A 27800-nucleotide genomic window follows, 5' to 3' on the forward strand; every position below is an offset into this window, starting at 1 on the left:
TATAAATAGCAGAAGACTGCAGCCCTGGATTCTTGCTGCTTGGAAGGTTTGTGCAAATACTTCAAGAGGTTAGTGCTTCTAATCTCGTTATTATTGCGTTGTCTAGTTCACATGTATTTGATATCTAAGTTGTATGCTTGCTTCCGTTGCGCATGTTCTAACAATTGGTATCAGACGTCGTCTTACATATAGCTAGCTAATGTAATACAACATGCATAGATTAAATTAAAACGTGTTATTTATTGAAACATGTTTGGGATGATTATTCTATGTTAAAAACGTGATTGTATTTATTAGTATCTTAATTCTGTAATTATGAATTAATATACACATGTATAAACAGTGGTGTTATATTTAAATAACAATCTGTTTAAATTACGTTTTTTGCTGAATAGCAATTTTTTTTGATAAAACGTGACTGTTTTTGAATGCTATTACTGCTGTAATTATGGATTAATACACATATGCATAAATAGTGTATTAATATCATTAATCTATTTTAGTTACGTTCTGTCCATAATCACAGTGTTATATTAAAAAAACTTGACTGTTTTGTATGATATTAGTTCTGTATTTTTGGATTAATATACAGAATTATGAACAGTATAGTTTTTGACTAGTGAAAACATATTGTTTTTACAATTCTGTCTAAACACGTTTTTATTAAATAAAAAAATTATTTTGAGTTCTGAAACCATGTGTTAACAAACATCAGTATATTATGTGATTTGAACAAGTCAAAATAATTAAAAACCCTTAAAATGCCAAAAATAGAATTCTAGTCACGCGTAGAATTCTGAAATTCTGTCGAACCCCGATTGACCTCAAATTTGGTAGGTTCATTGGAAATGACCCAACTTAAAAAGAACACATCAGCTTTGCTGATGATGTACGTCGTTGTTTGGGCATTCGGGTTCGTTTAGATGGAGTTTTGGCCTTTTTTCTATTTTCTGGAATTATTTTTAATAAAAAAAATATTAATAGAAACCTGTGATGGTAGGGTTCAATTCCTATTGTTTTCAATCATGTTTTACAGTAATATAATGAATTTATATGTTGACATAGGTCTTCCTCCACATCGGATAAATTCATTATAGATGATTACTGTAGTTTTGCCTCTAGTTATTTCATTACTTGTATTAACTCTCCAACTGAGTTACATGTTGATTGAATGAAACTAGAGTTTATAAAAGTAATATTTACCTATCTTAAATTAACAGTTTACTCTCCATCTGAGTTGGTCCTGTTTAAATTTATGGGGTTAATATCTAACATCACTCATATATTTTGCATGAATCGTTAAGTTTCCCTAACGAATCTAACTGTTCAATGAGCATGGTTATATGTGTAACGTGCTGTTTTGAATGTAATCATTCTAAATACATAACTAATGATCTATTTAATGTGAATATCTCTCAAATTAACCATGTCTTCATTCAATCCACTTACCTTAATTTTGAACCAAAATAAGTTAGAAGGACTGAATTATGTTGACTGGAGAAGGAACCTTGATATTGTCCTAACTGCTGAAGGTTTGAAATTTGTAATCACTGAGGAATGCCCAGAAAAACCTAAAAATGCTACTGATGATCAGGTTAAGGCCTATGACAAATGGGTTAAGGCTGATGAGATGGTGCGATGTTACATTCTTGCCTCTATGGCAAATGTTTTGCAACATCAGCATCAGTCTATGGGGTCTGCTTATGATATGCTCGAAAGTCTTAAAGAGATGTTCAGTGAGCAAAATCGTGCAGCTAAGCAGACAGCCATGAAAGTCCTTTTGAACACAAAGATGGCTGAAGGATCATCGGTCAGGGACCATGTTCTGAAGATGATGAGTCTTCTAAATGAACTGGAGGTCCTTGAAGCTATGATTGATAAGGAGTCTCAAGTTGAGATGGTCCTGCAGACTCTGCCTGACAGTTTTCAACAGTTTCGCTTGAACTATAATATGAACAAAATGGATTTGTCACTAGCGAAATTGTTGAATGAGCTGCAAGCGGCAGAATCTATTATCAAACAACAAGCTCCAGTTGTGGCACTCAATGTTGAGAAAGCTTCGGTTTCTAAGTCGAAAGGCAATAAGAAAAATAAGAAGGCTCAAAAGGTTCCGGCACCTGGTGGTGCGGCTGGTGTGAAAAAGCCCAAAGGCAAGTGATATCATTGCAAACAACCTGGGTATCATAAGAAGCAATGCCCTGCCTATCTGGCAAAGTTGAATAAGCAAGGTAAATTCAAATTTAAATGTCGTTGAAACTTGTTTAGCGGCTGTTTCTACCATGTTTTGGTGTGTAGATTCGGGAGCCACTAATCATATCTGCACTACTTTGCCGGGGCTTCAGGAAACGCGGCGGCTAAGTGAGAATGAAGTTTGCGTTTTTCAAGCCAATGGCGAGCCAGCACCAGCTTTAGCTTTAAGAGATATTAGAGTTTCGTTTAGTAGTGATAGAGTTTTAGTTTTAAAAGATGTTCTCTATGTACCTTCTATTAGAAGGAATTTGATTTCGGTTTCGAAAATGGATGTTGGTTATAATGTTTATTTTGCTAATAACTCTGTTGTTATTAAGTTTAATAAACGTTTTATCTACACTGCTGCTAGAGTACATGACCTTTTTATTCTTGATATATCTCCTCATGTGCTACAACAACCAAAAGAACTAAATAACATTAATCTACCACATAAAAGAAAACGTATTTCTGAATTGAGTCAAACTTATTTATGGCACTTACGTCTAGGCCATATAAATCTAAATAGAATTTTGAGATTGGTCTCTGATGGACCTTTGAGTTCATTGAAAGTGGAGTCACTACCAACATGAGAATCTTGTTTAAAAGGCAAAATGACCAAGAGACATTTTCCCTCAAAAGGAAATAGAGCCAGTGATAAGCTAGAATGAATTCACTCTGATTTGTGTGGTCCAATGAATATACAAGCAAGAGGTAGTTTTAAGTATTTGTGACTTTCACAGATGATCACTCAAAATATGGATATATTTATCTGTTGCGACATAAGTCTGAATGCTTTGAGAAATTCAAAGAATTTAAGACGGAAACGGAGAAACGACATGATAAATACATCAAAACATTGCGATATGATTGTAGTGGTGAATACCTTTCTGCGGAATTCATAAATACTTATTAGATAATGGAATTACATCTCAATTATCTTCCCCAGGAACACCACAACAAAATGGTGTGGCAGAAAGAAGAAATAAGACCCTTATGGAAATGGTTAGATCAATGTTAAGTTATTCTGATTTGCCTTCTTCCTTTTGGGGATATGTTTTAGAAACAGCAAACTACATTTTAAATTTGGTTCCTTCAAAGTCAGTACCTTCAACTCCAATAGAATTGTGGACTGGGTGCAAGCCAAGTTTACGGCATATTCGGGTTTGGGGTTGTCCAGCACATGTGCTGAAAGGGAAAGCAGATAAATTAGAATCAAGGACAGAAGTATGCATTTTTATTGGATATCCAAAAGGAACAAAAGGCGGTTTGTTTTATTGTCCCAAAGAAAAGAAGGTAATTGTTACGACAAATGCCAGATTTTTAGAAGAGGACTATCTAACGAACCATATTCCTAGAAGTAAACTAGTTTTACAGGAATTAAACAAAGGAGTAACTAAAGACTCATCTTTGGAACGTATCCCGGAAGCCAGTATTGACATACCACTGCATTATCGTAGTGGGAGAAATGTCAATAGGCAGCAGATTGCACAAGAGCAATTGCCTGACATCTCACTACCCCAAAGTAGTGGGAGTAATGTTGAGCAACCTCAGATTGTTGAACAACCTGAAATTATTATGCAACCTGCACTCCAGGAAGAAGTTAATGACATCCCAACATTGCAAGGTGTGGAGGATAACATTAAGGCTTCAGTTCCAGGAAATAATGATGTGATTCAACAACAAAATCAACCTTCACCTGCAGTGACTAGTCAGTGTGGGAGAATTATTAGAAAACCTCTCTGGTTTGCGCTCTTGGGAGAATCTTATGATAGAATCCCTGAAGAACCCAACAGAACCTATTAATTACGACGAAGCACTACATGATGCAGATGCTGATAAATGGGTTGATGCTATGAAATCTGAAATAGATTCCATGTACTCCAATCGAGTCTGGGATCTTGTAGAACCACCTACTGGAGTCAAACTCATAGGTTGTAGATGGATCTATAAGAAAAAGAGAGGAGTGGATGGAAAAGTGCAAACTTTTAAAGCTAGACTTGTTGCAAAAGGGTTTACTCAAAAAGAAGGGATCGATTATGAGGAAACGTTTTCGCCAGCAGCCATGCTTAAATCCATTAGGATTATCTTATCCATTGCTGCTCATTACGATTATGAGATATGGCAAATGGATGTCAAGACCGCTTTTCTAAATGGAAGTCTTTTTGATGAGTGCATCTATATGGCACAACCAGTTGGCTTCATATAAAAAGTGGCAATGAGCACATGTTGTGTAAATTAAAGAAATCCATTTATGGATTGAAACAATCTTCTAGGGCATGGAACACTTGTTTTGACACATCGATTAAGACCTTCGGTTTTGATCAATGTGAAAATGAGTCTTGTGTCTATAAGAAGTGGAATGGAGATAAAGTTACATTTTTGGTTTTGTACGTAGATGATATTTTGCTCATAGGAAATAATGTGAGCATGTTGAATTCAGTAAAGGAATGGTTGTCCTCACGTTTCGATATGAAAGACTTGGGACAGGCAGCACATATCCTTGGGATCAAGCTTTTGCGAGATCGCAAGCAAAGGATATTAGGCTTGTCCCAAGCACTTTATATTAATACTATTCTCACCAGGTTTAGCATGCAAGATTCCACGAAAGGGTTTCTCCCCTTTAGACATGGAATCTCTCTGTCAAAAGATCAGTTCCCAAAAATGACTGATGAGATAGATAAGATGAAGGTGGTCCCTTATGCTTCTACTGTAGGGAGTCTTATGTATGCTATGCTATGTACTAGACCTGATATCTGCTTTGTTGTTGGCATGGTTAGTAGATTTCAGTCTAACCCTGGTCGAGAACACTGGCCTATTGTTAAGCATATAATCAAGTACTTGAAGAGGACTAGGGATTATATGTTGGTGTATCACTCAGGTGATCTTGCACCCATTGGCTATACTGATTCAGATTTCAAGTCAGATAGAGACTCTAGAAAATCTACCTCAGGATATGTTTTTACCTTAGGAGGTGGAGCCATAGGTTGGAGGAGCATCAAGCAATCATGTGTTGTTGATTCCACCATGGAAGCCGAATATGTGGCTGCATTTGAGGCAGCTAAAGAGGATGTTTGGCTCAGGAACTTTCTGAAAGAACTTAATGTGGTTCCTTCGGTTCAAGCACCAATTGTACTTTATTGTGACAATAGTGGTGCAGTTGTAAACTCGAAGGAACCAAGAAGCCATAAAAGGAGTAAGTATATTGAGCGTAAATATCACTTAATTCGGGACATAACTTAGAAAGGTGATACAAGAGTGTTGAAGATTGCGTCAGAGGACAATTTGGCAGACCCGTTTACAAAGCGCTTGACACAGAAGATTTTTGACAAGAATGTAGAAGGAATGGGTGTTAGAGTAGTAGACACATGGTTATGAGTCTAAGTGGGAGATTGTTGGGATATACTATTAACCATGCGGTTTAGACATAGTATTATATTTTATTCTTTATGGAACAATTATTTATTTAATTTATTCAATTCAATAAAGTACTATTTTAAATAGATCATTTGTTATATGTGTGTCCTTTTAGTTATGTAGTAGACAATTTAGTGTATGGAGTCTTAGCTCATGCACAGAAGATTAAATTGTTGGTTCTCATAATTAATAAACTATGTTCACAATCAAAGATATTGTTGGACAAAATATCTTGATAATTGTAGCACAAGATTATAGTATAATTTGTCTTGATTATGGGAGTAGTTTTACTCCAACTTCTTATGCTAGTATACTCAGTGTCTATTGAACGGACCAAGTAGAGAAAAGATGTTTTTTGTACTGAATACATAAAATATTTTCTCTAATTCATTAAATGAGCTTATACTCCTAATCTTGATATAACTATTATGATCAATGTAATTTGTTTATTGTTTTGATTTATCAAAAGGTACGACTCTATTTAGAGTTAGTGTATGCCTAATAGATTGGACAATAACGAATAAAATTTGTGAATAATAATTAGTTGATAGAATCCATGACTCGTTTTGAGTTTGATGATACCCTTTTATATAAGCTTATAAGTTTTCATGTGAAAACCCTTGCTGGTGGATTTTGTATCCGTCACATGAAATGTTTTAAGCGGGATTGTAAATGATTTAATTAGTTGATTAAATTAAATTTTCAGTGATTTAATTTAATTAACTGGTATTTGAGATCTTACATGGGGAGTTAAATAAGTGTTATTGAATTTTAGAAATTCATATTGAGGAGTTCAATTGTAGTTTTTAGTGGAATAAATTGCAATTTGATATAGTAAGAATTAATTCATGCTAATTTCGAATTAATACTATAATTGGTAGTCTCTTATTATTTCTGTGGTCCCTGATATACCTTGTAAAAACCTGGACAAGACTTGGGTAAAAAGTGACTTGGGAGAAAAGTCATCTAATAGAGTTGGAGTAGGATTCTACTTGGAGAAGGAGAATCCTACACGTTTTTGGAGGAGGATTTTCGTCCAAAAATAAGTCTATTAAAGGAAGACTAGTTTCACCTAATAACTTACCTTTCAGTTGTATGGTTCTTGCCCACCCAATAGCAAAATCGTCCAAAGGTTTTACTAGGCAAATAGCAGAAGACTGCAACCCTAGATTCTTGTTGCTTGGAAGGTTTGTGCAACTACTTCAAGAGGTTAGTGCTTCTAATCTCGTTATTATTGCGTTGTCTAGTTCACATGTATTTGATGCCTGGGTTGTATGCTTGCTTCCGCTGCGCATGTTCTAACACTAAATTCAGTGTTTGTATATATTTAATGAATTTTTAATGCAAATACACTGTTTGAGCAAAAGTTACTGGATTAGGCCAAACCCGAATACGAACTTCTAGCTCCGCCCTTGAACATTGTAAGACATCTTTCAGAAGTCCTCCATTCTTTATTAGGGGAAGTGAACTTTGGTTATACTGCAGATTTTGGTTGCATTGGCATAGGAATTTGCCATGATCTTCGTTTCCCTGAGCTCGCGGTTCTGTATAGAGCAAGATGTAATGATAATTTTCATATTTAAACAAGTGTTTAATCTTGTTAGGCTATGTAATCCATCGTCCATATTTACTAGAAACTTGTTGCTGGTGACAATCAGGTGCTAATTTAATTTGTTATCCTGGAGCTTTCAACATGAGTACAGGGGAGGCTTTGTGGTAACTGGAACAGAGAACAAGGCAAGACTTTTGGCAAAATCATAGCACTTTCTAGTGTCCTTGTCTTGTTTTTTCAATGGTATTACATATGCATAATAAGAAGGCAGCTTTGGAGCAACGGTAAAGTTATCTCTGTGTGACTTGTAGGTCACGGGTTCCAGCCGTGGAAGCAGCCACTAATGCTTGTATTAGGGTAGGCTGTCCACATCACACCCCTTGAGGTGCGACCCTTCCCCGGGATGCCTTGTGCACCGGGCTGCCCTTACGTATGGATAATAACACAGTCAATCCCAATACAAGAAAGTGTCTTGTACTCTTATGCGTTGTTTGGATGGTTGTTTCCGGTTGTATTGTATTGTATTGTATTTTTCCTCATTTACAGATTTTCGTGGAGTTACTTTTCTGTCTGTTGAATTGTGTGGATTGAGTTCATCTAAAGGTTTACCTATATTTAAAAAAAAATGAGAATTAATTACAACAACAAGGAGATCTATAGGAATTAGTAATGGTTTCTCATTTGGATGTGAAAACAAAATGGAGAATGTTATTCACATGAATGCATGTTTTAGCATGTTCTTACATTTGTTTTTTCTATGTATACCTTGTTTAAAATAATTGAGGGTATTTAGTAAACTTAGCAGTGCAGTACAGTTAAACCAAACAATAAAGATGTTATTTAACAACAGCAAATGATACGGTCTATCCAAACATTGTATCCATCAAAACGATACAATACAGTACAATACAATACAATACATTATCAAACGATGGGGAACAATGATCCAAACACAGTGTTAAGGATCCCATTTTGTTGATTGAGATTTGAGATGTAACAAATTTCACTTAAACTTTTGATTTTGCAGGGCAGTCGATAACCAGGTAACTACACTTAAATCTCTATAAAGTTCAAAGTTAGAGGCTGTAAATTGACTCAAACTTGGTGATAGCTTTATGTGGCAACTTGCTCACCCTGTCAGAGACTCGAATGGTAGCTACATGATATGGGGTCATTCTACTGTGGTTGGACCAGTATGTCAACAAACTGTATCGTTCATCTGCAATTGTTACCTTCATAAGTTCAAGACTAACACTGTGATCTGTCTATGCAGATGGGTGAAATTATTGGAACCACAGGGCACGGCGAAACAGTTCTTATAGCTGAGATTGATTATGCTAAGATTCAACACACAAGGTGATCTGCATAATTTTCTGTATATCCCAAGTTGCTTCAGTATGAGATATTGCAGTTATCTTAACTTCATTAAAACCATTTGCAGGGACAGCTTTCCCTTAGAGAATCAAAGGCGCAACGATGTCTATAGATTTATTGACTTGCATCAAGAAAGTCCTTAAGGCTTTGATATATGATACAATAATCTGGTCATGTAATAAGTTTGAAATGTTAATCATTTTAAGGGAATTAATAGATTTGCTTACTAGTAAAGGGGGATCAATAAGGGCCTTGATTTTTGGTCGATATAAATTTGTCTATTCGCATGTTACAGGCTTCCTTGAATTCTGAAACTCTAATATGACCAAGTAATGGCGTCGAGAACAAGATCCTTGCAATTTTAACTTATTGAACCTCATGTAAATAATATACATATACATAGCAATGGTGTTGAACGTCCAAAACCTACACAATTACACAGTGGCAAACCTTTTAAAAAAAAGGGCAGCCCGGTGCACTAAGCTCCTGTTATGCGCGGGATCCGGGGAAGAGTCGGACCACCAGGGTCTATTGTACGCAACCTTACCCTATATATCTGCAAGAGGCTGTTTCCACGGCTTAAACCCGTGACCTCCTGGTCAGATGGCAAACCTTTAGCACCAAGTAAAAACTTCAATGCATAAGGATAAAAACACTAACCTCCAAATATAGAAAGCCAAAAACCTGGCACTGATCCATACTAATGTTACTTGTTTTGAGGAGCACTGATCCATACTAGTCTTGGTAATATGGAGTTGCAATACAAATGTTTGCCATTTATTCGGAGCTATCTGTGCTTGGTGGGGTTGCAACATTGGCCTACTCTCGGGACGGTAAACCACCTGATATCAGAATCTGGAAAGCCTTTGCTTCTCTTGTACGAAACGAGGACTATTACTCGTTTGAGATGATGAAATGCTGCTGCCCCTTTTCCGATAATGGAACATTTCTGAACCAAAAATAAATCTAAAACTTTAAGTTCTAGAAGGTGGGCGTTTGTAAGCTTAGCCCTCTTCTAATCTCATGCTTCTTCCTTCTTGCTTTAGGCTTAGAGAGTTAGAGGCAATGCCATGAACTTGTGCCATAGCTCTTCTCTTTGCAGTGTTTGTGGTGGCAGGTCTTCATTCTATTCTTCTGGAGATCCTTCTCAATATCAAGCATGTCAAGTGGCAATTCAATTCCTCGGTATAGCACCTTTGGGAGCCTACATCTGTCTACATAGTACATCAAAGTAGAGATGCAATTATACATCGCGACAATACCCTTAGGGAATTCTCATATCAGGACTAGTAGTTGATCTTTATTTTTAAGATCATGTTTGGGATATTTGACAAGATTATAAGCAAACAAACTACTGCCTCCAGTGGGAGCAATTTGTCCAAAAGAAATGGCAAAATGAGCACCTCACAAATATTCGAAGATAGACATAGTCATAGTTCTAACATCCACAAGCCTAATGGGTCTATATCTTCATCTGACATAGATGTGCTCTTCCTGAGACTGAGATGAAATTCATTCTTCTACAGAAACAGCATTTGCCTGCCCTGCCCTCCCCCCCAAAAAGAAGTGCATTCAGACAGCTTCATATATCACCCATCACCAGATTCAAGCCATCATAAGCCTGCGGATTAGTGGCTATAGCTTCAACCATAGTCAAGATATTACTTCATTGTCCTTTCCACAAATGGCTTCTTTCAGCTGTATCAAATTATAGCTGAGAATGAATGCTAGGGCACTAATAGCCTGTTTGGCCAAGCTTCTTTTTGGCCAAAAGTGTTTTTTTTTTTTTTTGCGAAAAGCACTTTTGGCCAAAAATTGAGGTGTTTGGCCAAACTTTTGGAAGGAAAAAAAGTGTTTTTGAGGAGAAGCAGAAGCAGTTTTGGAGAAGCAGAAAAAAATAGTTTCTCTCCAAAAGCATTTATTTGAGAAAAAGGCACTTAGAAGCAGTTTTTTAAAACTTGGTCAAACACTAATTGTTGCTCAGAAGTGTTTTTCAAACTAATTAGCCAAACACAAACTGCTTCTCACCAAAAGTACTTTTGAGAAAAGCACTTTTGAAAAAAAGCACTTCTCAAAATAAGCTGATTTTTGCAGCTTGGCCAAACGGGCTATAAGTCCACTATATCCACAAGATGAATGACATAGAAATGTGAATATTTAAAAAAGAAAAATAAAAGAAGTGTGACAATACAAGATTAGACAAAATCATTTGTCAGAGAGCAAATTTAGAATTTAAACACATACACAGAGCCGATGCAGGGAAATTAATCAAGAAACATAACTTCAGCCATTGTTGTTCAAGTGTTCAGGGGAATTGCCTTTGAAACTTTTAGCATAAACCTTAGGGAGCCTTCTAGCCTGTGCCTATCGTAGGAAGTCGGGCTGATGAAATCACAGGCGTATTTATACGTAGGCTAGGGACTCTTAGGCAAATACTTTAGCCTTAGGGACTTCTCATTAAATTATAATTACCCTAGGGACTACTAATATATGGTAGTTTCTTTCCATCAAAAAAATTATCATATATGCATAACTACAGAATATTATCTGATATATTATTTCTTTTGAGAGACCAAGTAAATAATTTATTATAAATTTCTAACATTCTCCCACTTGGCCCACATATTAAAATCAGATAATCCTTTAGGAGAGATAAACATATAATATGGCCATAGACTTTAAAACTCAACTAAAAATTATGCAACAATCACTTTAGCTAGAACATATCATTACATGAATCATGACGGTCATGCTCTTAAACAAATACTTCCTTCCATGGATTACTATGCACAATACATTCTAACAAAGTGTCCACAACTTTATGAATGAACTTAATATAAGTCATTTAGAGTCCAACTTTATTGATCCAATGATCACAAAATAATACATGAAAAACCAAAGTGTGCACTATCATGTATATCAAAATAAACATTATGACTAGACAATCTGTTAGAGAATAAAGCAAGGCTAAATTGAGCTACTAAGACCCATATGAGTTACATGATCCTTGAAAATATTAGTTGGCAGGCCTTTAGTCATAGGATCAACAATCATCAAAGTAGTACTAACATGCTCAAAACTCACATCTTGCTTCTTCACATAGTTTTTAACCATCAAGTACGTTATGTCGATGTACTTGCTTCGGCTGCCACTTTTGTTATTCTTAGAAAAGAATACTGCAGCTGAATTGTCACAGAAGATTCTTAATGGCCTTGAAATGGAATCGACAATCCTAAGGCCGGAAATAAAGTTCTTCAACCATAACGCATGTGATGTAGCTTCATAGCATGCTATAAATTCAGCTTCCATTGTGGATGTTGCAATAATGGCCTGCTTGACACTTCTCCAAGATACAACACCTCCAGCAAGAAGGAAAAAAATGTATCATGAAGTGGATTTACCAGTGTCTTTGCATCCACCTAAATCAGAGTCTGAATATCCAATCACCTCCAATGAGTCAGAGTATTTGTATGTGAGCTTAAAATCCTTGGTTCTTTGCAAATATCTCAAGGCCCTTTTACCAGCTTTCCAATGGTCAAGACCAGGGTTACTTTGATATCTGCCAAGCATTCCTACCGCAAAAGCAATATCAGATCTAGTACAGACTTGTGCATACATAAGGCTCCCAACAGAATTTGTCACCTTTAATTATGGGTGCTGCTATAGGTGAACAATTTTTCATCCCGAATCTTTCCAGAATTCTTTCAATATAGGCCTTTTGACACAGTCCAAATAATCTTTGGGATCTGTCTCTGTGAATCTCTATGCCAATGACATAAGAAGCTTCACCCATATCCTTCATCTCAAAATTCTAGATAAGGAACTATTTAATCTCGTGCAGCAATCCCACATCACTACTTGCAAGCAAAATGTCATCCACATATAGGACTAGAAAAATATATTTGCTCCCACTTATCTTAAGGTATATACACTGATCAATGATGTTCTCCGTAAATCCAAAAAAAGAAAGAACATTATAAAATTTAATATGCCATTGGCGGGAAGCCTGCTTTAGCCCATAAATGGATTCATTCAACTTGAAAACAAGGTGACCTTTGCCCTTTATCACAAAATCCCTCAGGCTGACGCATGTATACCTCCTCTTCAAGATTTCTATTCAGGAAAGCGGTTTTCACATCAATTTGATGCAACTCTAAATCAAAATGAGCTACTAATGCCATGATTATTCTCAATGAATCCTTCTTTGATGCTGGAGAGAAGGTTTCATGGTAATCAATGTCTTCCCTTCGAGTAAAACTCTTAGCTACAAGTCTAGCTTTATATCGTTCGATATTACCCGATGAGAATCTTTTAGTTTTAAAGACCCACTTGGAACCTATGGTAGAGGATCCCTTTTGGTAATTCGACGAGATCCAAGACTTTATTTTTAGCCATAGATTCTAACTCTTCTTTCATGGCATCATACCAAAGTGTAGAGTTTTCTCCACTCATGGCTTGTGAACACGAGCATGGATCATCTTTTAGTCCAATATCATAATCAGACTCTTGGAGATATACCACATAGTTGCTAGAAATTGCTTAATTTCAAATTCTTGAGGATTTTCTCACTCGCACTGGTTTAGACACTTCTTCAGTGGGTTCAGGTACAGAGGGTTGATCTTCATGTGGCTCCTCAAGTGGTGGTGGCTCTTTAACTTGTTGTTCAAATAATTCATGAGAATATTTCTGAGCAACATTCAAGTTCCCGGTGTATAAAGGTACCACAGGTGGTTACCTTATTTCTTCCAATTCCACTCTTTGAGTCAAACCACTCCCACTTTCTTCATGTTCCTCAAGAAATTTAGCATTTCTAGCCTCAACAATATTAGGAGAATGAGAAGGACAATAAAACCTAAATCCCTTAGAGTTAACTGCATAGCCTATAAAATGACCGCTTATTGTTCTTTCATCCAACTTCGTTAGTCGTGGATTATAAACCCTCACTTCAGTTGGACATCCCCAAACGTGTAAATGGTTTAAACTACGTTTCCATCCTTTCCATAACTCGAAAGGTGTCTTGGAGACAGCCTTGGATGGAACCCTATTTAAAATATACACAGCAGTTTTTAAGGCTTCACTCAATAAGGATAAAGGTAAACTTGATCTGCTAATCATGCTTCTTACCATGTCCATTAATGTCCGGCTCCTTCTTTCTGCCACACCATTTTGTTGTGGTGTTCCTGGCATGGTATATTAGACAATTATACCTTCACTTTCAAGGAACACAGCAATTGGACCCTTAACTTATCCCTTATCTGTGTACCTACCATACTATTCTCCACCCCTATTAGATCTTACAATTTTGATTTGAGCACCAGTTTGTTTCTCTACTTCTGTTTTGTATACTTTAAAAGCATCAAGTGCTTCTGATTTGTTAAACAGAAATAGAGATACATATATCTTGAATAGTCATCAATAAATGGAATAAAATATCTCTCACCATTCAAGCAACTGAGAACTCCTTTTGGCACCTTTAGTTGATTTGTTGGTCTGCTTACCTTTTATACCATGCCAGAATAGACGTATTGTTCACTTCCTATCGGCTTTCTCTGAGTTAGAGAGCCCTGCGTGATTTTGGCAATGTAAATTGTAGCACCAAAATCAATCCACCATGTATTATCAGAAACTTCAGCAAAATTTGATTCATAACATACAAAGGTAAAATTACCTTTCTTCTCAAGTCATTTCTTGTATTTCAGGCAATCCTTCTTCCAGTGTCCCTTCTTCTTACAGAAACGACAAGCATCTTTGTCAAAGGTGTTTTTCTTCTTCATAGGAACACTTTTGCCCTTCTTTGCATTTCTCTTACCATGAGCCACCATATTAACACTTTCAGGTATCTCATGCTTCAACCTCTCTTCTTCTTGAACACACATCGTCAAAAGTTTATTGATTGACCATTTATCCTTATGTGTGTTGTAAGAAATCTTAAACGGACCATATTCCGCAGGAAAGGAGTTGAGAATGAAATGCACAAGAAATGGTTAAGACATATCAACTTCAAGGGACTTGAGTTTAGCATCAATATCTCTCATCTCCATAATGTGCTCACGCACTGTACGACTTCTGTCAAAAGTCATACTTGAGAACCTCTTCATAAGGATGTTGGGCAATGCCTTGTCAGAGCTTACGAATTGTTCATCAATTGCCTTCATGTAAGCTTTGACCTTATCGCTATTTAGGGATAGAACCCCTAATGCTTTGGCTTATATGGGCTTTTATGAGCATTAAACTTAAGCAATTGGATCGCTCCCACCGCTCATAATCAACATTAGCCGTTGGCATACTTGATTCCGTTGGAACAGGTGGTTCATCCACACGGAGTGCCAGGTCCAAATCCAAGCACCCTAAAGTGAGAAGGATTTTCTCCTTCCATTCAGTATAATTGTCACCAGAAAGCATTAGAATTCGAGCATTCTCATTAAAAATAGTGGTAGGAAAAGCGGTAAAGACAGAAAAACAAGGATAAACATACATAAGCTATGAAGTACAATCCATCAAAGGTGAATCGCGTAAAATACCGATTCTAAGTAAATTCTAAACCCTCCTGTGGGCAGAGGTTGCAACTTGTAACCCATGCATAGAATTTACTTTACTTTATTAGACTAGTAAACCAAAACACAGAAATTAATCCGTACCAGTGGGCATAAGATAATTTTCTAACTTAAAGGTTTACTGTCTCATTCCAATTAATTTCACCAAAACGGTTACCTCCTTGTAGGCCCAGGTTACCATTTTAATGAGATAATTGGACTAAATAGATGTCACTATAATTTTAATCACTAAACTTTATGTGATTGAACAACTTAATTTCTTTTGTATCAAGTACTCAAGATGTCGTGGCTACTCCTAAGTACATCACACAAAAGAAAACTCAAATATGACATCTCAAAATAATCAACTTAACGAAGATGTTGATTAGTTTCAAAACATGAACATAAAATATAAGCACAATGCCATTGTTCCAAAAACCAAGTCTCAATTCTTATAATTAATCTAAATATCTAAATATTACAAAGAAACAAACACGTCCAAAAGTGACATGATTGCTCTAAGTACTTAACTGAATAAATGTTTCCATTCACGTCTAAATATACAACTAGCAAATAATGATCATAATGATTCTGAACAAAACATGATTCATGTCATCATGTGTCTAGAAAGTATTACTTCCACGATTATCGTTTTCTAGGAACAAAGCATGACTCATAAAAAAAAATTGATGAATCTAAACCAATGGAACATTAAAACTACAATACCAAACTTTATTCCAGTATTGCAAATGGGTAGGAGACAATATCATAGAGATGCGAAGAGTCTGGGGCAAACAACATGAAATAGTGAAACATATCACCACTAGTATATACTATTTATATCATGCTTTTATATGATCCACTCAGTCAAATTAATCGGAAAGCCCACAGAAGACCCAGAACAACTAGATTATCACCATATATTGCGACAAGAATTTCCCGAATAAATTAGCTAAAGGGAGGCTCTGATACCACGATGTAGAATTTAAACACATACACAGAGCCGACACAACGGAAATTAATCAAGAAACATACCTTCAGTCATTGTTGTTCAAGCGTTGTAGGAAATTGCCTTTGAAACTTTTAGCAGAAACCTTAGGGAGCCTTCTGGCATGTGTCTATCGTAGGATGCCGGACTGAAAGAGTCACATGCGTATTTATAGGTAGGCTAGGGACTCTTAGGCAAATATTTTAGCCCTAAGGACTTCTTATTAAATTATAATTACCCAAGGAACTACTAATATATGGTAGTTTCTACTTTAGCCCTAGAGACTTCTTATTAAATTATAATTACCCAAGGGACTTATATGGTAGTTCTTTCCATCAAAGAAATTACCACATATGCATAACTACAGAATATTATCTCATATATTATTTCCTCTGGGAGACAAGGTAAATAATTTATTACTTACCTTATATGTGGGCCACACTAGAAGTCTCTAGAAGAGACGGTGAATTTCTAACACAAATAGCACATGAAGAGAAGAAAAAGAGAGAAAGGTTGTCCAAGATGGTTTGATCATGTCCTACGTGACTGCACCTATCCGCAAGTGTGATACTATGAAAATGGGGTTGACCTAAAATTACATGGAAGAATGTTATTTCCAAAGACCGACAATCTCTTGGAATTCATGCGAAAACGAAGAATAGAAAGTCAGACTGCCAATCCACAGACATGGGGCTTTCTATCAACCATTAGGGCTCAGTTACCCTAATATTTACTAATTCATAAGCCATATAATACACCACTAAAAACAGTGCAATTCCGTCCACTATTTCCGACCAAAATCAGTCAGAAATTGATAATTTTCGACCGAATTCCGACCGATTTTAATTGGTCGGAAAAATGACGGTCGTAAACGTGTACTGACCGAAATCGGTCGGAAATTTCTGACCCAAGTCTGTCGGAAATTTCAAAGTGTTGACTGACTGTCAGACTTTAATTTCCGACCGAAATCAGTCGGTAACTATTAATTTTTTTTTTAATTTCTGAAATTGATCGGGAAATATAAAAAAAATATTTAATTAAATAATTAGTTGTAAATTTACTTAAAAAATAAATATAAATTCATAATTTCTGACCGAATATATTCAAAAAAATTGGAGAATTTATTTGAAATCTACGACTGAATTCGGTCGGAAATTATGAATTTCTGGGCAAAAAATTAATTTCCGACCTATTTCGTTCGGAAATCTGGGTAAAAACTAGGCAGAAAATGCCTATTTTTAAGCTACACTACCTGCCAATTACAACCAATATCAATCCTATAATGGCAGTATTACATTGCTGCCATTCAACCATAATTAATCAACAACAATGAATATACTAACAACAACAATTAACTAACACTAACAACCATTATCTAACAACAATAACTAATAACAACCACAACTACTAAAATGTTTAGCAATACAATCATCATTCAAAATTAGTTTCAACAAAATATTGACAAGTTCAATACTTTGTTTAGCAATACACAACATTCAATGAATGTTTTATCTATCATCCTCTCCATCTTAACTCCTAGAACCTTTATCGTCGGCACATGCGGAAGGCTCTCGAGACCTGGGAATGCGGAAAGCACCACTAGCAAGAAGATTGGTCAACTGACCTTGAAGGAGATTAAATTGTTCGTCCCTCCTTTCTAGTTGAACTTGAAGGGTACCAAATTGTTCATCTTTCTTTTTTCTCTAGCCTTTGTCTCTTCAAGCTCTACTGTCAGCTTTGCGATCTTCTGTTCCATAGACGATATAGCCGACCTATCAATCGCCTTACCTTGGGTCGAAGTCCCTATACCTTGCAATCCAGCCCTGTAGCGCCGAAATGATTTATTTGGAATCTTCTGTTCCATAGACGATATAGCCGACCTATCAATCGCCTTACCTTGGGCCGAAGTCCCTATACCTTGCAATCCAGCCCTGTAGCGCCGAAATGATTTATCTGGAAGGTCGTATGCTATCCCCTTTTAAGGACCACCGACAACATCCAACCATATCCTCTGTGCTTTTACGTCTGAAATGGGTGGTCGCCTTGCTCATTCGGTGGCAAGCTCTGAGTGTACTCCTCCACATTAATCTTGTAGCGATATTACTAACTATATAATATTATAAACATTTATAGTTATGAAACTTACATGTGTAGTCTCCGCCCGGTCCTCGACCCATCTAGTTGGATCTGTCGGTGCCTTCTTCTTCCAGATGTAAGTCTCCATGAAGAACTCATCATGAGACATCTTCCTCCCATATTTTTTTCCTACAAATATAATAAAACGTGTTAACGAAATTAACATATGTAAATATAGTTCGATAAAAATAGACCGAAATACTTTAAGGAATTACCAGTTGTCTCCTCGTATCCCCATCTCCTTGAACCCAAACAGTGCAATGAGCCACCCTTCTCAGATGCTCGGTCCTTCTTTCCCAGTTCACTCTACTTCTCGAATTTCTCGGTGGCCTAATACCTCTGCAGATCCTCCCATAAATCCGGTAGAACCCATGAAGGCTTCTTGTTAACCTTTCAAGCGGAGCAGAAGGAATTAAAGAGTCTCTTACGACATTTGTACTCCCAATTTGCACAAATTTCACGGTTATACCGGTCCTCCCAGGCATACTTAGTCTGCATATAAAGTATGTAACGTTAGATGAAAATATTAATAATATAATGCTTAAATAGATAAGAATTGTATTAAAACCTTAAATTAGTTGAACATTTGTTGCACGAGATCCTCTGGAAAGTCACTCCAAGTCGAATAGGATACATTATACAACCCGCCAAGAATATCAGTGATTATCTTTATAACCTGATGATTAGGAATGAACCTGCAACATAGCAATTACATTATATAAACAAGAGTAGCTATTATAATTCAACAAAAATAAAGAAGTAATAAATAAATCTTACCCATTACCTTCAGGCTTGATGATCATCATATGATAACGATCATAACGCATTTCATCTGGATCATCATCCTTCGATGAATCTGAAGCGTGCGCAGAAGTGAGGGCATCTGGCTCAGTGCTACTATCCCGAAGACGAAGTCTTGAAATGCTAGGAGACGTACTCCGTGGGGAAGGAGACGGGGTCCCTGATGAAGATGGATGTGATCCACACCCATGCATCGACCTAGACCCCTGCTGCGATCCAGTCGGCTGAAATCTAGATGGATGCGATCCAACTGGAGATGAAGCAAATGGAGCAGATGACGGGTGTACCACATCTGTGACTGGTGACTCGATGCACCCATGTAACTACTTGTAGGATCATGTGGAGGAAGCAGGGCACAGCCTTGTGGCGGAGAATGGTGATAATACTGCTGGGCGGGCGAATGGTGGGTAGTATGATGAGTAGATGGATGTGGTGGAATAGTTCTGTGCCTAGAAGATTGCTGCCGGCCATCAGCAGCAGAGGGATGCAAGTCTGGGGAAGGAAGCGAGGATGTATCACCATCATCATGACCAATAGGCCTTTTATCCTTCCTAGACCGACCTCGACCCCTACCGCCCTTTTGCATAAATTAAAGATAATGTTAGAATTGAGAATATAAATCTATATAAGTTGAGAGCGCTTGAAAAAACTAACATGCTAGTCGTCTTCGTCGACGTATCCTTCCTTTTCACTTATTTCATTTTCATTAGGTGATTCTTCATCCTCATTTGGATTGTTATTTCCTCCCTATCAACTTCTTCTAATATGCATTGAGGATGCTCCAAGTAATTTTCTAACTGATCATCTACCATTTGGTTAACACTTGAGGTATCGTTTTGGTAAGCAACATCTAGCACGTTCTCAACTTTCATCCTACTAACAGGCTTTGTTTTGATTACAACCAACCAATCAGCCGTATCCCTCCGCAATGGATATGGAGCATAGTACACTTGCCTAACTCTTTCTGCAATTATAAAAGGATCATACTCCCTCTTTTTATTAACCTCAATTATGTTGTACTACGAGTGTACATTTGTACCTCTTCTAGGTGTTGGGTCAAACCACTTGCATCGGAAAAGTATGCTCTTCTTATTTGGCCAGCCTGAATATGACAATTCCAGAATCTCTTTGATCACACCATAATAATCATTTTCTCCCTCCTGGTTGCCTTCACCACCTTTGACACACAACCCATTGTTATTGCTTTGTTTTATACTTAGAGCAGTCCTCGGTGTGAAATTTGTAACCATTCACATAATACATAGACATAGTCGTAACCGTAGGTGTAGGTCCCCAAGATATGTCTTTCAAAAATTGATTAACATCGTTGTTTGGATTATTGACCTACATGTAGCGTTAAATATAACACAAGTGAGCAAGTATATTCACAAGTATGTATATTCATATGTGAGAAAGTATGTAAGATGCACTTACACACTCTTTAAAACATGCCTCAAATGTAGAATATACAACACCATGACCAAATTGACTCACGAAGTCACTGAGCGACGCATTGAAAATTATTTGTTAGCTGCATCAACCAAATTAAATAGTAGCTCATGTAAATTAATCTTACGTCAACACTTACTTAAGAAAGGGTTGAACTTCCGGACAATTTAGCAACACATGATTTGTACTACATACTAGTTAGGCCCATTTTTGTTCGATCTTTAGAACCTCGGCCTGGTTGATTGAATATGGACATTGATGGATGTAATGGATCAATCACCACATTGTGCCGATTGGGCCTATTTCTAGCACATGGCACATGACTATCAAAGTAGTAAGAACAAAAATGGGCAATTTCCTTTCCAAGATAGGCTTCGCATATGGATCCTTCAATCATAATCCTCTGTTTAACAAATCGTTTACACTTGCCGATAGTCCTGCATGATCGTCTTATATGACAATGTGCATGACTATCGGCAAGTGTAAATAATTTGTTAAACAGAGGAATAGGATTGAAGGATCCTCATGCGAAGCCTATCTTGCAAAGGAAATTGCCCATTTTTGTTCTTACTACTTTGACAGTCATGTGCCATGTGCTAGAAATAGGCCCAATCGGCACAATGTGGTGATTGAGATTGATCCATTATATCCACCAATGTCCGTATTCAATCAACCAGGCCGGGGTTCTAAAGATCGAACAAAAAGGGGCCTAAGTAGTATGGAGTACAAATCAGCTTCAAATCATGTGTTGCTAAATTGTCCGGAAGTTCAACCCTTTCTTAAGTGTTGACGTAAGATTAATTTACATGGGCTACTATTTAATTTGGTTGATGCAACTAACAAATAATTTTCAATGCGTCGCTCAGTGACTTCGTGAGTCAATTTGGTCATGGTGTTGTATATCTACATTTGAGGCATCGTTTAAAGAGTGTGTAAGTGCATCTTACATACTTTTTCACATGTGAATATACATACTTGTGAATATAATTGCTCGCTTGTGATTTATTTAACGCTAGATGTAGGTCAATAATCCAAACAACGGTGTTAATCAATTTTTGAAAGACATATCTTGGGGACCTACACCTACGGTTACGACTATGCCTAAGTATTATGTGAATGGTTACAAATTTCACACCGAGGAATGCTCCAAGTATTAAAAAAAAGGCAATAACACTGGGTGTGTGTCAAAGGTGGTGAAGGCAACCAAGATCGGGAAAATGATTATTATGGTGTGATCAAAGAGATTCTAGAACTGTCATATTCAGGTTGGCCAAATAAGAAGATCATAATTTTCCGATGCAAGTGGTTTGACCCAACACCGAGAAGAGGAACAAATGTACACTCGCAGTACAACATAATTGAGGTTAATAAAAAGAGGGAGTATGATCCTTTTATAATTACATAAAGAGTTAGGCAAGTGTACTATGCTCCATATCCATTGCGGAGGGATATGGCTGATTGGTTGGTTGTAATCAAAACAAAGTATGTTGGTAGGATGAAAGTTGAGAACGTGCTAGATGTTGCTAACCAAAACGATACCTCAAGTGTTAACCAAATGGTGGATAATCAGTTAGAAAATTACTTGGAGAATCCTCAACGATATTAGAAGAAGTTGATAGAGAGGAAATAACAATCCAAATGAGGATGAAGAATCACCTAATGAAAATGAAATAAGTGAAAAGGAAGGATACGTCGACGAAGACGACTAGCATGTTAGTTTTTTCAAGCGCTCTCAACTTATATAGATTTATATTCTCAATTCTAACATTATCTTTAATTTATGCAAAAGGGCGGTAGGGGTCGAGGTCGGTCTAGGAAGGATAAAAGGCCTATTGGTCATGATGATGGTGATACATCCTCGCTTCCTTCCACTCCACACTTGCATCCCTCTGCTGCTGATGGCCGGCAGCAATCTTCTAGGCACAGAACTATTCCACCACATCCATCTACTCATCATACTACCTACCATTCGCCCGCCCAGCAGTATTATCACCATTCTCCGCCACAAGGCTATGCCCTGCTTCCTCCACATGATCATACAAGTAGTTACATGGGTGCATCGAGTCACCAGTCACAGCCATGTGTACACCCGTCATCTGCTCCATTTGCTTCATCTCCAGCTAGATCGCATCCACCTAGATTTCAGCCGGCCGAATCGCAGCAGTGGTATGGATCGTAGCAGGGGTCTAGATTGATACAGGGGTGTGGATCGCATCCATCTTCATCAGGGACCCCGTCTCCCTCTCTACGGAGTTCGTCTCTTAGCATTTCTAGACTTCGTCTTCGGGATAGTAGCACTAAGCCAGATGCCCTCACTTCTGTGCACGCTTCAGATTCATCGGAGGATGATGATCCAGATGAAGTGCGTTATGATCGTTATCATAGGATGATCGTAATGGGTAAGATTTATTTATTACTTCTTCATTTTTGCTGAATTATAATAGCTACTCTTGTTTATTTAATGTAATTGCTACGTTGCAGGTTCATTCCTAATCATCAGGTTACAAAGATAACCACTGATATTCTTAGCGGATTGTATAATGCACCATATCCGACTTGGAGTGACTTTCCAGAGGATCTCGTGCAACAAATGTTCAACTAATTTAAGGTTTTAATACAATTCTTATCTATTTAAGCATTATATTAACAATATTTTCATCTACGTTACGTACTTTATTTGCAGATTAAGTATGCCCGGGAGGACCGGTATAATCGTGAAATTTGTACAAATTGGGAGTACAAATGTCGTAAGAGACTCTTTAATTCCTTCTGCTCCGCTCGAAAGGTTAACAAAAAGCCTTCATGTGTTCTACCGGATTTATGGGAGGATCTGCAAAGGTATTGGGCCACCGAGAAATTCGAGAAGCAAAGTGAACTGGGAAAGAAGGCCCGAGCATCTGAGAAGGGTGTCTCATTGCAGTGTCTGGGTTCAAGGAGCATGAGGGATACAAGGAGACAACTGGTAATTCCTTAAAATATTTCGGTCTATTTTTTTCGAACTATATTTACATATGTTAATTTCATTAACACGTTTTATTATATTTGTAGGAAAAAAAATATGGGAGGAAGATGACTCATAATGAGTTCTTCATGGAGACTCACATCCGGAAGAAGGCACCGACAGATCCAACTAGATAGGTCGAGGACCGGGCGGAGACTACGCATGTAAGTTCCATAACTACTATAAATGTTTATAATATTATATAGTTAGTAATTTTCTATCTTCTAAATAAAGGGTCGCTACAAGATTAATATGGAGGAGTACACTCAGAGCTTGCCACCGAATGAGCAAGGTGAGCGACCGCCCATTTCAGACGAAAGAAGCGCAGAGGATATGGTTGGATGTTGTCGATGGTCCTAAAAAGGGGATAGCATACGACCTTCCAGATAAATCACTTCGGCGCTACAGGGCTGGATTACAAGGTATAGGGACTTCCGCCCAAGGCGAGGCGATTGATACGTCGACTATATCGTCTATGGAACAGAAGATGGCAAAGCTGACAGCAGAGCTTGAAGAGACGAAGGCTAGAGAAAAAAGAGAGATGAACAATTTGGTACCCTTCAAGTTCAACTAGAAAGGAGGGGCGGACAATTTAATCTCCTTCAAGGTCAGCTGGCCAATCTTCTTGCTAGTGGTGCTTTCCCCATTTCTCGGTCTCGTGAGCCTTCCCCATGTGCCGACGATGAAGGTTCTAGGAGTGAAGATGGAGATTATGCTAGATAAAACACTCATCGAATGGTGTGTATTGCTAAACAAAGTATTGAACTTGTCAATATTTAGTTGAAACTAGTTTTGAATGATGATTGTATTGTTATTTTGTTATTGAACATTTTAGTAGTTGTTGTTGTGGTTGTTATTAGTTGTTGTTGTGGTTGTTAGATAATGGTTGTTAGTGTTAGTTAATTGTTGTTGTTGTTGTTAGTATATTCATTGTTGTTGATTAATTATGGTTGAATGGCCATGGAAGCATATATGGAAAACCAAGATTCCCTATAAGGTAGCTTGTTTCACTTGGCTATTAGCATAAGATGTTGTCTTAACCCAGGATAATCTCATAAAGAGAGGAATCTCTTTGTGCTCAAAATGTCTTCTATGTGGGAAAAGTGCTGAGACAGTTAGCCATCTATTTCTACACTGCAAGATAACAAACCAACTATGGAAAATTTTTATTAATCTTAGGGGTATTTCATAGACAATGCCCCATAAGATCACTGAAGTTCTTTTTAGTTGGGAAGAAGTTGGAGCTGAAGCAACTAACAGAGATAGATGGAGGATTGTCCCAGCATGCATCTGGTGGACAGTTTGGAAGGAAAGGAATGCTAGATGTTTTGAAGACAAAAGTAACTCAGTGCAGAAGATCAAACTCAATTGTATTCTTCTTTTTTGTTTTTGGTGTAAACAGATTTATACAGAAGATACATTGTCAATCATAGACATATTAGGATCTTACTAGGATTGCACACTAGTGCATCTAGTTAGCATTTACCTGTAAATATGGTTTTTAGTACAACCCATGTACTGATTTTATAATATAAACAAATGTTATCATTTAAAATTATGGTTGAATGGCAGCAATGTAATGTTGCCATTATAGGATGGATATTGGTTGTAATTGGCAGGTGGTGTAGCTTAAAAATAGGCATTTTCTACCCAGTTTTTACCTAGATTTAATTTTTTTTGCGCAGAAATTCATAATTTTCGACCGAATTCGGTCGGAAATTATGAATTTATATTTATTTTTTTAAATAAATTAACTAATTATTTAATTAAAAAAATTAATAGTTACCGACCGATTTCGATCAGAAATTAAAGTTTGACAGTCAGTCAACGCTTTGAAATTTCCGACCGAACACGTTTGCGACCATAATTTTTCCGATCAATTAAAATCGGTCAAAATTCGGTCGAAAATTATCAATTTCCGACCGATTTCGGTCGGAAATAGTGGACGGGATTGCACTGTTTTTTAGTAGTGACAAAAGCACATATCATGCAATTAGTTTCTTATCTTAACAAGTAGACGGCACAGGCACCAGCCATACTGCCAGAGATTAAGGATTATCACGTTCTCAAGCATAAACTGAAGAGAGCAGCACCATCCTTACTGATCAATAAATCAAACTAGTACATGAAAGTCCAGCAGACAGATTTTAAGAAGCCCAATCTTAAAAGAATGGGCTTGCAGGATATCTAAACAACTTTTTTCTTTTTGTTTTTTGACAAACAAGGACTTAAAGTATTTATCACCCAGCTAAACACCTCAAACCTACAATCTTTCAAGGGTATAGGTCTCCAAATGGAAAATCCTGCAACCCTATCAACCCAAAATCCACCTCCACACACAAGAATGAAAAGATGAAGGAACAAATGAGGAGATAAAGAAGGGAATTATTTGCTAAGCAAAGAAAGTTGCAAGTCTTTAAGAAGCTAAGGAATGTTGAAGTGATATGTACAAGAATTTCTTCAGACATATAGGAGTTGTATATGCCATATATCATGAGATTAAATGTAGGCATGAGAAATTAACTTGACCCTGAAATTTCACTCTGCAAGCAGAAAAGATAGAAAATACAACTTACCCTCAAAGTGACATCACCGAGATCCAATTTTAACGCAATACTCATATTCACACATTTCGTGTTTTGCTTATGTACATATTTCCAATTTTAACGCAATACTCATATTCACACATTTCTTCTAAGTTGATAAAGGTACATATATGGATACAAGATGCACATAAGCAAAACAAGGTAAACAATGACAAAACTCTGCAAAAGGCATTACAAAGATGACGATTCAGGGAAAAAAATATATGAAATTGCTAAAAGCAAATAGGAGATCGAGGGTAGGGATATACCTCCAGCAGCAAGTCTATGACACGTTTTATCTGAGGCCCCACGGGAGCTTTTCTTATGCTATGTATGTGTTGAAGCCTTTCTGAGTCATTTGAAAATTAAACGGCAGGGGCAGGAGGTTTAGCACTAGCTGTCACTGTTGCAGTTGGCAATGTATTATTTTGACGGAGTTGGCATCGGAGGTCCTGCTTTGGCAGCTATACTCTAAGTGTAGATTGGCACTTCTTCTGCTGCTTCTAGAACCTCTGCAAACTTTCTTCCAGTGAAGCCATCTGGTAAAAAATAGAGCTTACTTCAAAAGAAAAGAACACTGCTGCAGAATGAACTGGTACAACATCCTAATCTATCGAATTATTTCTGAAAGAACTATACTTCTCCGCAGAACTTAGAAGCTAAAATTTTCAGAAACTTGACAAAAATTAATAATTCTAGGGTCCTTTCTATAAAAAATAGAGTATGTTGCAAAAGAAACATCACCCAAAACATTTGACAGGGCTGACTCCACCTCTTCATGGTCCTCACAATACAAAGAATAAATTTCCAACATCTCTCTTATGATTATGAGAAATGGTAGTCCTTTTTAACCTCTTACCAAATGCATATTGCATGATATTACTATGTCTATTATCTCTATAATAATTATGAGAAATGGTCATGTCCCTCTTACCAAATGCATACATGATATCACTGTGTCTATTATCTCTATAATTATGAGAAATTGGTTCACGGGCATTAAATGGATGATATTACTGTGACTATTATCTCTACAATTATGAGAAATTGGTTCACGGGCATTAAATGGATGATATTACTGTGACTATTATCTCTATAATTATGAGAAATTGGTTCATGGGCATTAAATGCATGATATTACTGTGTCTATTATCTCTAGATTAGAACTTTGATCCTTTAAATTATTACTGGTTAACAACAATTAGGTGAACCATGAAAGACTACCATTATCTAAAACCAGTAAAATAGTAACTATCATAAATTATTCCAAAGAATTAATCACAAAAAAAAAATACAAACAGAAACAACAGATTTTGAAGCTTCCATAAAATATACAGCGCCCAAAAAGAAATTTTATGATAAAGCATAAAAAACAAGACACATTTAAACACTCTATTCTTGAGGGCATGGAAGGCAACTGTGGTGAACTGACCTTAACCAAATTAGAGAAAAATTGAACGCCGGTAGTAACCCACCAAGGCGGACGGCGGACGGCGGACGGCGGACGGCGGGGACAGCGGCGGCGACGAGATTGTTATTTGTATGGGATCAAAAAGAAGAAGAAAAGAAACAAGATAGGTTAATCCAAGCAAATAAGTTAGGGGCTTAAATACTCACTTAGACCCTTTAAGTTTGAAACCGACACTTCTACGCCATCTTGTTTAAGGATCGAACAACTTTAACCTTTTCAATAATAAAATGTAAAAAAATAACTAGGGGTTCATGGTTCGATTTAGAT

The 27800-nt window shown here is 37.0% G+C and overlaps 1 long non-coding RNA gene and 1 pseudogene across 2 annotated transcripts; one reads left to right on the plus strand and one right to left on the minus strand.

The window, feature by feature from the left end:
* The window catches only part of LOC107766326 (omega-amidase, chloroplastic-like), a 31743-nt pseudogene extending 21960 nt beyond the window's left edge, over positions 1-9783 (plus strand).
* A 490-nt stretch (positions 9784-10273) lies between these two features.
* Positions 10274-27664, minus strand: LOC107815961 (uncharacterized). Of its 2 annotated transcripts, XR_012710223.1 has the most exons (6): positions 27495-27664; positions 26332-26601; positions 18795-18921; positions 18442-18718; positions 18237-18355; positions 10274-18154 (listed from the first exon to the last, which is right to left on the minus strand). It is a non-coding gene; the product is annotated as an uncharacterized LOC107815961 (long non-coding RNA). The 2 variants fall into 2 exon arrangements; XR_012710224.1 differs by lacking the exon at positions 18795-18921 and having other exon boundaries at positions 27495-27662.
* Between the last annotated feature and the right edge of the window lie 136 nt (positions 27665-27800).

This window comes from Nicotiana tabacum, chromosome 6 (genome assembly GCF_000715075.1).
Source record: "Nicotiana tabacum cultivar K326 chromosome 6, ASM71507v2, whole genome shotgun sequence".
NCBI lineage: Eukaryota > Viridiplantae > Streptophyta > Magnoliopsida > Solanales > Solanaceae > Nicotiana > Nicotiana tabacum.